Source organism: Quercus suber, unplaced genomic scaffold, assembly GCF_002906115.3.
Source record: "Quercus suber isolate HL8 unplaced genomic scaffold, Cork oak 2.0 scaffold_26, whole genome shotgun sequence".
Classification (NCBI taxonomy): Eukaryota; Viridiplantae; Streptophyta; class Magnoliopsida; order Fagales; family Fagaceae; genus Quercus; species Quercus suber.
The window spans coordinates 2,222,070-2,234,018 of record NW_027069491.1 but is presented as its reverse complement, the minus strand read 5'-3'; the positions used below and the strand labels follow the sequence as shown (position 1 = coordinate 2,234,018).

Genomic DNA, 11,949 nt, shown 5'->3' with positions numbered 1-11,949 from the left:
CTAGCCACTTGGTATCGGTCCCGACAAGCTATTGTTTCGAAGATCAAAAATATAACTTTGGGCAATTTCAAGGATGAAGGTAGTTCCCCACTAAAATTATTATTGCGCTAAATCAATGTTTCAATCTAATTAAAGAGCCCACTGAACTTGGGATTTTCCCATGAAAATTATTGTTTGGACTTAAGAATTTTAAGCCCTCAAAATGATCCACAATTAGGAAGCTCTCCTATAATCGTTATTGGAAGATCTAAAATCTTAAACTATTATTTTTGGCGCACATAAGGAAAGGCTAGCTTTGAAAACATATTTTGGAAAATCCAAATGTACGCCTTTAAATACAAAAGTGGTATTTCCCTTCAATTTATTTGACTCAAGTCAATACAGAGCCAAAGGATGACTCCAAGGCAAATTTGGAATATGGCCACTATTTGGTTGCAGACAAATTCATATAGAATTTTGATTTGGGAAGATCCAATATGAATTGGAAAGAGAATCCAAAATCGTAGAATTTAGAGATCAAGCCAATAGTAACTTTTTTGAGTTTGAAGCCATTTTGGTAATCCAAGCTAGTTGACAAGACACTAAATATAGCTGCTCTAATTGAAAAGGTGGACCCAATTAGAGCTGAAGTTGACAAAAGAGTTATTATATATGTGAAACACCTTCAATTTTGTGAGTTTGAGAAGTGGGCTTCAGAAATAACACCTTCAAATGATTACCACCAATATATAATCTCTCTAGATTGGATTGTTTTCCCAAACTTTCAGGTATTGTCCCACTTAATTGATTGTTAGAAAGCCATAATACTTTCAATGATGAAAATGTTGTGAGATCAGGAAATGACCCCATAATGTGATTGTTATCTAAATACAATGCCTCTATGGAGTGGTTTGCACACCCAGTCAAGTTATGAACAAATTCTAGAAGTTGTCCACTGAGCTTGTTGTGTGATAGAGACAATGTATTTAGATTACACAGACCACCAATGCCTTTTGGTATCCCACCTTCAAACTCATTATCATCGAGAATAAGAACCTCAAGAGAGTTTATTCTGCTGAAAGCATTGGGAATTAAACCTTGAAATTGGTTATCATGGAGATAGAGTTCGACAACACTAGTATTGGAGTTGAACAACCACTCTAGTACTGAAGAAGACAAAGTGAGATTGTTATAAGAGAGACTGAGGACATCAAGAGAAGCAGAAGAATTAACATGGGGAATAGGAAAAATATTCGAAAGACTACAAGCACGCAAGACTAGGACTGTCAAATAAGGTAGTTGATTCACTACGTGGAGCCAATTATTAACTTTACTCAGGTTAACGGAACTCATGCGAAGGAAACTTAAAGAAGAAAGTGGACGGAGCCACCTAAGTTTTCAGGTTCATTAAAATTATTCCAGCCAAGATCAAGATATTGCAAGCTAGAAAGGTTCCCAAGCTGAAAAGGAATATTTCTTCCGAAATTAGCATGACAAAAGTCAAGGTGTCTTAAGTTAGAGAGAGAAGCAATGGATTTTGGGATTTGGGTATGATTAAAATCATTGTAACTCACATCCAAATAAGTCAAATATTGCAACTCACTCAAGAAAGGACTTAGTTTACCTCTCAAAGGTTCCACTTCCGAGATACTGAGATCGAGCTGGGTTACGTGGCCTGTTTGGTTATTAAGTGGACCCTTGTCCATTTGCAACAATCTTCTCTCCCCACTTTAGTACTCCAGGAAGAAAGATGGCCATAATCATCAATGAGGTCTTCTTTAATCTTGATAAGTGCTTGTCTCTCACGCTCTTTGCAGCCGAGGTTAGCATCTCCCACACCCCAATAATTTCCAAGGGCTGGTTTCATGCACAACAAAAAGAGAAAAAAAGTGAGGAGAAGTTGGAGGGAACTTCCACCCATGATTAGGATGAACGTAGAAGATCAAGAATGTGATTAAGATAATAAGAGCATCAACACATAAAAGGTGCAATGTTATGAGTATCTTACAACCCCCGAGTCACAATTATTTATACACGCATTATGTAGAAATTATTATTATCAAATAATAAATAAATAAAAAGAAAGAAGTCAAAAGTTGTTGGAAATTGCTTTTGATTGGTTAGACAGCATTGCGAATGATAATTGTTTTACATTACTGTTTTCTTTGCAACTATGAGTCCGAATTCCATGAGCAACCAAAAGGTGAAATTGTTTCCGGTTTTAATTTCTGTAAATGGGAGAGAGCATAAAATGTCAGTAAGGCTGCGCACATAGGAAAGTGCCCATCCTTCTTTGTTGCGACGACTTTCCAAGTCAACCACCAAAGGCTTAAACTACGTACCTACCCAATATGAGCCAAAAGTAAAGTGTTACGGTTCAAAAAAAAAAAAAAAAATCTTAAAATATTATTAATAAATAATATTTGGATTTTGTTAAAGAAAACCTAAAGGTGGCGGTTGGTTGTGTTTTAGAATGCAGCGGAGTTTTATAATAAACCATTTCATAAGATTTTTTTTTTTTTTTTTTCTAATTAACACTTACCTCTTACATAACAACTTTATTAGGCATTTCGGTTAAGTTTAAAGTTGCAATTGATAATAACCAAAATGCATTTGAATAAAATGACTTTTTTTTTCCTTAGAATTTAATCATTTATGCAAAACAAAATTGAAACAGCAGCGAGGAGAAGTTGAAGGAAACTTCCAGCTATCATGAGAGCAATCTTAAAAGTATGGTTTTCATGTTCTCAAAACCCCTACTTTTAGTATTTAGAATAGCATAAAATAATAGAGACAATAATACAAAAATCAAAGAATAAAATCATAGGAAATTTCTTAGCTTAGACAAACGAAAACTAGCAAACTTTTGATTTTGGCTAAGCAGGGCCGGCTCAAGGTATTGTGGGGCTTAAGGCGACTATTTTAAGTGAATTCTATTCTTATACATTAAATATTAATAGAATATTTATTTAACTTTTGGTTTTTTTTTTCCATTTAAAATCTATTTTTTTAGAAAAAAAAATTACAAATTAAAATGAACCCATCGCATTACTCAATGACTATACAACTAAAATAAACACTATTTATTGAATGAAGTAACCAAATACTAAAAAATTATGATTGAAAATTTTAATAAAGTTATATATTTGACTAAATAAAATTTTAGTATAAATTTATTTACTAGTGGAAGATTGATGAGTTCTTTTAACATTTATCTGTGAGAGATTAAATGATTGACCCATCCAATGAAAACATTTTTCTTTAATTGGTTTTTCTTTGATAAAAAACAATTACTTTTTATTTATTGATGAATATTTAGGGCTTAATTAATACTTCTATTGGGGGCCTTAGGCAGTTGCCTATTTGGGTCACCTATTGAGCCGGCACTGCGGCTAAGATTGGGTTCAAAGCATAGAATGCTTCAATATCAATATGCTTTAATGTCGGTCATATTTGACAGATTTAGTCATGTTTTAATGTTGATCTGCTTTTATATTTAGAATAGCATAAAATAATAGAGACAATAATACAAAAATCAAAGTATAAAATCATATGAAATTTCTTAAACTTAGACAAAAGAAAAGTAGCAAACTTTTGATTTTGGTTAAGACTGGGTTAAAAGCATAGGATGCTTCAATATTAATATGCTTTGATGTCGATCGTAATTGATAGATCTAGTCATTTTTTTATGTCAATATGCTTTAAGAACGCGTAGACTTACACCATTAAATTACCAATTGTTCCAAAAACTTAAGATATTGAGATATGATAAATTTAATTATTTAACTACATATTTCTAAAATACACTACCTACCCAACATAGTGTTTCATTAATGTAAATATTATTTCCAAATTCCAATCTTCTTTGTCACAATCACTTTCCTTTACCTAAAGTTATGTTCAACACCAAGCTTATGGTCATCCATGATTTCCACATTTTGTTTGAGCTGAATTAAATTAATGTCTAAATCTTGTACAGCTCCCACCTCCTGATTTCAAGTATGAGGGAGTATTAACTTCAAAGCATAGAAATTTTTTCTATTATTTTTTTAGATTTTAGTTGATTTCATAATTTATGCCGAAATTTCAGTTTTCAATCAATCAATTTACATTATAATCAATTAAAGTAGACTATAAAAACGTATATAAGGGGACATGGCAAAGTTTTACAAATTCACCTAGACATATATGGCCAAACTGAAATCTCATATGGGGTCCGAAAATATATAATGTCTTCAATTAAAGTCATTGCATGCAAACGTCTCTATTAGGGTGCAAAACATTAAAAGTCATTGCAAAATGTTAAAAATGTCTTTATCAACTTTATTAAGTGCTTCTCAAAAAAACTTTATTAAGTGGGAATCAAGGAGAGACTTAGCACTATGATGTGTATTCTGGTTTAATATGAGCAGAAAGTAAATGAAATACGGAATTTTGTTTTTGTTTTTTTTTTTTTTTTTTTTTTACACTTCTTGTACATATTTTGATCATGCACACAAGTACACATTTTTTTAAATACCAACAATTTTCGTAGAAATCACTTTCGAAATTAACAATTACACACTTTCATTGAAGCTATCCAACGGATAATTTATAAAAAACATTGGGATAAAAAGTACATAGTCTGAAACTTTGAGTTTCTCTTGGGAAAAGACATTATAACAACTTATAACTATACCCATTAACGTAGATTAGGGGGTAAGACAATTTAGCAAGTCTAGTAATAAGCCATATATGATTATGCTGAAATTTCATTTTTTCAGGATTCCATCAATCAATTTACATTGTCTTAAATCAAAGCAGACTATACAAATCCAACGTAAATATATATAAGGACGCGGAAAATTTTAGAGCCTTCAAATCTATGTTGAGTGGGTGCCATTGGATTGTTTCTGCGAAAATCTTGGATAAATTTGTATCACTATGAGCACAAATAGAGAAATGCTAAGTTTATAATATTTTCACAACAAATCTTAAATAGTAAGTTGTTATGGGTTGTTACTGATAAACAAAAAAGTAATTTTAGTAGTAGATTTAAATTAGAACTAATAATAACTTACCCTGTAGTATTTGTTGTGAAAATATAATGAAAATGTTATAAATATAGCATTTCTCACATATATAAGGGAGGTAGACTTCCAAGTCATCGGAGATGACAACTCATGTCACTACAAGTCTACAACGCTATCAAAAAATTGTGGTAAAGCAAATTAGATAGCCATGACAAATTCCTAGCTTAAGAAATTATTGAGCAGATTAACATTAACAAATCACTTGACCCTTGTGCCTTGCTTTAGTGGTAAAAGGGAAGAGGTGAAATATAAGACATGCATCTAAGGTTCAAATATATACCGTTTGGTAAGGTTGTTTTAATAACGTTGTTTGAATTTTTTAGGAATACGTGTGGGTGAAAAAGTGTGTGAAAATGCGTGTAATGTTGTTTAAACACTGAAAACTGTTGCTCAAAATACCTTACCAAAAAGCCCTGATTTGCAGAACTACTTTAAAAGGTTCAAATCCTTTTTACCACCACACAGACAGACTCCCACTCTAAACTGCCAAACCCTTTCACACCGCCAAAAAGTAAACTTATAATCCATTGCCAATGTTATGAGACAAGTTGTATTATATTTGAGAAAATGAATAGAATTTTAGTCAGATTTGAGGTGACTAATCTTCTGAACATGAGAGAAAAATACTTTTTTTTTTAAAATGATTTCATTCCCTATTTCATTCAAGAATCAAGATACATAGATAAGACTGAAATAATCTACTTCAAAAGAAAGGCAACGTTACACCTATCAGTTACATTTAAATTCAAATGTATCTCCTAACCCTAAATAATTTCCAGTTGTTGGTTTTGTACACAACAAAAGGAGAATTAAAGTGTAGGAGAAATTGTAGGGAACTTCCACCCATGATTAAGTATGTGATTAAGATAAGAGCATGGACGCATCAAATGTGCAATGTTACAAGTATGATTTCATTAGCCTAAAATTAGTCTTAATCGTTTATACCCGCGTTAATTATAAATTATTAGCGTAAATAGTTGTAAAAAGAAAGAAAGAAAGCGAAAGTCACTGGAAATTTCTTATAATAGATTATACATTATTGTTAAGAAAAAGTGATGTACATTGTCATTGTCTTTTGCAACAAAAAGTAGTAGTGGTGCCCCAAGAGTGGTGGCCCAGTTGGGAGAGATCCCACATGCAAGCACAAGGTCCCTTGTTCGAGTTGTGGCGGGTACCGTGTGGGAGAAGGGTTCCTAGCTTGTATTGTGCCTCTCCTGCTAGCTCTCTTGGGGTGCTATGGTGAGGTCTGTGGTGCCCCGATCACAGTAGTTATGGCTCAATCCAACATTCTCTAGCGGGGGGTGCCCCTATTAGGTCACGCCCTGGGGGGTTAGTCACAAATGGTCGCCCCCGCCCCCCCTTTTTGTTCATCAAAAAAAAAAAAAAAAAAATATCAAAAGCCAAAAACATATTTATATAACTGCAATGTAAAAGCCAACCTGAATTAACACATATCCAATAACATCAACTCAAATTTACACACATAGTTGGCTTAAATGGTACTTCCTTGATCACAGATGGTCAAATAACAGACATACTTGAATTAACACAACACAAATGGTACTTAAATGACATCAACCTGTCAAATTTACACAAACAGACATACTTGAAATAACATCAACCTGTCAAATTTACACACATACTTGAATTAAACAAAGTTGAGCTTGCCACTTCCTTGATCACAAATGGTACTTAAATTTAAGACAACACAACAATTGGCTAGTACTTGAACTTAACACAATGAAACAACATAGCCAATAAGTTTTAGTGGCAGCTTCATAAACAAAATGAAACAAATAAACCAAATCAAAAGTTTTAATAACAACTCCATAAAAAGAAGAGGAGAGAAATAAACAAAACCAAAAGTTTTCACAACTCTCCTCGTAATTGCCATAAATGTTCAACGAGATTCTTTTGGAGTTGAGAATGAACTTCTTTATCCATAATGCATTGATGAACTTGAATAAACTCCGAAAATTCATTTGTCGGCTCACGTGACATTGGTGTACATGAAATCTCATCAATTTGTTCATAATCGAAGTCCACTACTGCATCTTCATCTCGCTCATCTTCAATAATCATGTTATGAAGAATTACGCATGCTTTCATAATGTCATGTAGTGTTTCATGATAGAAAAACCATGCAGGTCCACGTACAATTGCAAATCGTGCTTGAAGCACTCCAAATGCACGCTCTACATCCTTCCTATATGCCTCCTGAGCTTTTGCAAATAATTTTTTTTTATCTCCTAGTGGAGATGGGATTGTCTTCACAAATGTTGACCATTTTGGATATATGCCATCGGCAAGATAGTATCCCATTGTGTAATCCTGACCATTGATTGAGTAATTAACTGCAGGAGCACGTCCTTGTGCAAGCTCAGAAAATAAATGAGACCGCTCCAACACGTTAATATCATTATTAGACCCAGGTAGTCCAAAAAATGAGTGTCATATCCAAAGATCATATGAAGCCACTGCTTCCAAAATAATAGTTGGTTGACGAACATGACCACAATACATTCCTTTCCATGTAGTTGGACAATTTTTCCATCTCCAATGCATACAATCAATACTTCCCAACATGCCTGGAAATCCACGGTTTTGGCCATGGGCTAACAATCTAGCGATGTCTTCATTGTTTGGTGACCTCAAGTATTGCTCTTAGAAAATAGCAACCACTGCTGCAACAAATTTTTTCAGACTCATCATTGCAGTGCTTTCGGCTATTCTCACATATTCATCCAAAAAATCAGCTGTTACTCCATATGCAAGCATCCTAAGTGCAGCGGTCATCTTTTGAAAGGGAGATAGACCAAGCTTTTTGGCATTATTTCTTTTTTGCGTAAAGTAGGGTTCATGAGCTTCTACCTTAGATAGGATTCGGAGAAAAAGAGAACGTCTCATTCGAAATCTCCTTCGAAATACTTTGGGAGGATATACAGGTTCTTCAGCAAAGTAGTCATCATAAAGCCGTTTATGGCCTGCCAAATGATTATGGTCGATATATCGACGACACTTACGTTGTGATGTCTCACCTATGAGAAGTTTTATAATTATCTCATCTTCATCTGAGTCATCATCAAGCAATTCACGAAAAAAAGAATGACCCATGGAGATAAACTAGAAGAAAACATTGGAAAGCAATTATCAATATAGATGCAAGAAACATAATATGAAATGAAATCGATAACTTTAAAAGAAGGTTTGATCATTATGTAAAGATTATAAAATTTTCTTTACATACAAACGTGGCCTAAGATGAGATCCTCTCCTATCTTCTTCTAGCACTTAAGAATTGTAAACCAATGGATACATTTTAGAAACAATTACAAGAGCCCAACAGTCAAGACAAGCATAAAAACTATAAGAAAATATAACCAAATCAGCACCAATAGCACAGCAGCGTCAATAGCACAACACATCACCAATATTAAGCATGATAGTAATATAAATTCTATAGTAATATAAATGTGCAAACTTAATATATAAGAAAACCGTACCCAACATATACACTATTTATATAACGTACATAAATATGACACAATGCCTTGATGAGGACAAAGGAATAGTGGGGTTTCCCTCAAATTCATATTAAGGCCTAAAATTACAAAATACATATCAATTAGGCCTAAAATCAGCTATATCCAAAAAATGCCACAAAATACATATCAAGGCATTGTCATAAGTTCCTACAAAAAAAAAAAGGCCTACAATAAGTTCTCAACCCAACGAAGAACTTGATCTTTGTTTTGCAAGGATTTCCTTTTTGAGTCCATCATAAAAAGTTCTTTGGTCTTCATCCATGCCACTTGTGTCTAGCATCATAATTCTTTCATTCTCTTTCAACTCTTTCAAGCAAACCTTTTCCGTTTTGATACGTACTCTCTCTTTTTCCTGTGCATAAGATTCTTCAAGAATTTTCATTTTCTTTTTCAAATACTCCGTTGCAACATTTTTCCCATCATCTTTTTTCTTTCGATTAGCCTTTTCAGCTTTTCTACCTATTGGCCGCTCGAAATCCATAGTGTCACCAACCCCCCCTCCTTGATCTATTGAATCTGGAGTTTGAGGCATTTCTTTTCTTGAATCTTCCCTAGGCACAGTAGATGCCCACTTGGGAAAATCCTTCAACATTTGCCAACAATGTTCATATAGAAAAAAGTTACCGTATAATTCTTTAAACAATTCCCTTGCTTTCACAATCTAAAAAAAATTAAATAAATATAACATAATTAGCTTCTTCAAACATTTCATTTGTGTTGTAAATCTAAAAAAATTAAAGACCATTGTAAAATTTATACCTTCATTTTCAGTAGTGGTTCCACTTTCATTCTTTGCTTCAATTTTAGCTAAGGCACCACAAAATTTAACTGTTTCCCTATTAATCACTCCCCATCGGCTTGTTAGGGATGAAATACTACGTGTAGAGTCAGTCTTATGGTCCTTGAAGTATTTTGCAACTTTCCCGTAAAATGTTGTTTTATGTTGCTCATTACCATACACAAGATCGACATTGGTATTGAGCCATACTGCTACAAGCAGCTTGTCTTCCTCAGGACTGAAGCCAACACCACGTGCTGTTTTTTTCTTAGAAGTGGCAACTTCATCATCCAGTGGAGAATCTTGGACTAACATAGGACTATTTTCAGATAAACCGAAAAGTTCATCCTCACAATTAATATTCCCCCATAAGACATCAGTGAACGATGAATAATGTCTTGAGTCCATGTTATGATTAAATGTTACTTATTAGTTAGTTGTTTAGGCCGTTATAGCTGTTAGTTTCAGTTTTGCTCTTATCTTTGTGTATATAAACAGAGACTGTATTCTTCTTTGCTAAGGATTTTCATTCACAAATCTTTGATAGAACTAACTTAATTAATAACTAATTATAAAAACCCAACTGATCTGCAACCAATCTGAAAGTGAACTAAACTAAAGTATGAACAAAAAATAAATTCATGAAAATTCAAAATAACATCAATTTAGTATAACAAACTATGAGCAAACGAAAAGACAAAAAATGATTGTTTCTTAATACATTTTAATATATGTTACTCAGATTAATTATGGTTAGAATTGAAAAAAATAAAAATAAATAAATAACATAGCACATAGCACACAGCACATATGAACTAAATACCGAAATACCAAGAATACAAGTAGACACCGAAATACCAAAAATCACAGAGAAGATAGAGAACTTACCTGTACGGCGATACCGAGATGAAATTCCGATCAGCGATATCGAGATGAACTTCCGATCGGCAACACCGAGCTTGAATTGCGAATCGGCGACTCTGAGATGAACTAAAGCGATTCGGTGTGTGAGATCATAGAACAGAGGGGAGAGAGCCAAAAAAAGGGGAAAAAAGGGAGATAAAAAATCGGTGAAGGAGATTTTATAGATCAGTGATGGTGGAATTTGTGAGATGGTAGAGAGTAAATTGGTGGTGGCTCAGATTGAACTGCGAATCGGCGAGATGAACTTCCGATTCGGTGTATCAGATCATAAAACAAAGAGAAAAGAGCAAAAAAAAAAAAGGGGAAAAAAAACCGGTGAACCTGATTTTTATAGATCAGTGATGGTAGAGAGGAAGTTGAAGGGAGCATGGGAGAGAGAAAGATGGCGGTGTGATGCAGAACAGAGCAAAAGGGAGAAGAAGAGAGTGTTGGAGAGTGGAGATGGTGAGGCAGAAAAGGAGTTGCTGAACGTGAAAGACAAAGTTATATTTTAATCGGGATGAGAGAGAAAGATGAATAAAATAATAATAAACGTAAATGGCATTCCAATCCGTACCGTGTTAAAAATGGAAGGGTACTGTAGCATGTTTCAAATTTTTAGCACATATAGCACATCTCATGATGCTCTGTTTTTTGTGTTTGGTGTGTCAAATGCCAAATATTTGGCATTTGACACACCTGATGAGAATGCTCTAAGGTTCAAATATATACCGTTTGGTAAGGTTGTTTTAGTAACGTTGTTTGAATTTTTTAAGAATACGTGTATGTGAAAAAGTGTGTGAAAATGCGTGTAATATTGTTTAAACACTAAAAACTGTTGCTCAAAATACCTTACCAAACAACCCTGATTTGCAGAACTACTTTAAAAGGTTCAAATCCTTTTTACCACCACACAGACAGACTCCCACTCTAAATTGCCAAACCCTTTCACACCGCCAAAAAGTAAACTTATAATCCATTGCCAATGTTATGAGACAAGTTGTATTATATTTGAGAAAATGAATAGAATTTTAGTCAGATTTGAGGTGACTAATCTTTTGAACAGGAGAGAAAAATACTTTTTTTTTTTAAATGATTTCATTCCCTATTTCATTCAAGAATCAAGATACATAGATAAGACTGAAATAATCTACTTCAAAAGAAAGGCAACGTTACACCTATCAGTTACATTTAAATTCAAATGTATCTCCTAACCCTAAATAATTTCCAGTTGTTGGTTTTGTACACAACAAAAGGAGAATTAAAGTGTAGGAGAAATTGTAGGGAACTTCCACCCATGATTAAGTATGTGATTAAGATAAGAGCATGGACGCATCAAATGTGCAACGTTACAAGTATGATTTCATTAGCCTAAAATTAGTCTTAATCGTTTATACCCGCGTTAATTATAAATTATTAGTGTAAATAGTTGTAAAAAGAAAGAAAGAAAGCGAAAGTCACTGGAAATTTCTTTTAATAGATTATACATCATTGTTAAGAAAAAGTGATGTACATTGTCATTGTCTTTTGCAACAAAAAGTAGTAGTGGTGCCCTAGGAGGGGTGGCCCAGTTGGGAGAGATCCCACATGCAAGCACAAGGTCCCTTGTTTCGAGTTGTGGCGGGTACCATGTGGGAGAAGGGTTCCTAGCTTGTATTGTGCCTCTCCTGCT

At 33.8% G+C, this 11,949-nt stretch overlaps 1 pseudogene; it reads right to left on the bottom strand.

Annotated features, from left to right (window-relative positions):
• Positions 1-6,920: 6,920 nt before the first annotated feature.
• Positions 6,921-9,782, bottom strand: LOC111984358 (uncharacterized; annotated as a pseudogene).
• Between the last annotated feature and the right edge of the window lie 2,167 nt (positions 9,783-11,949).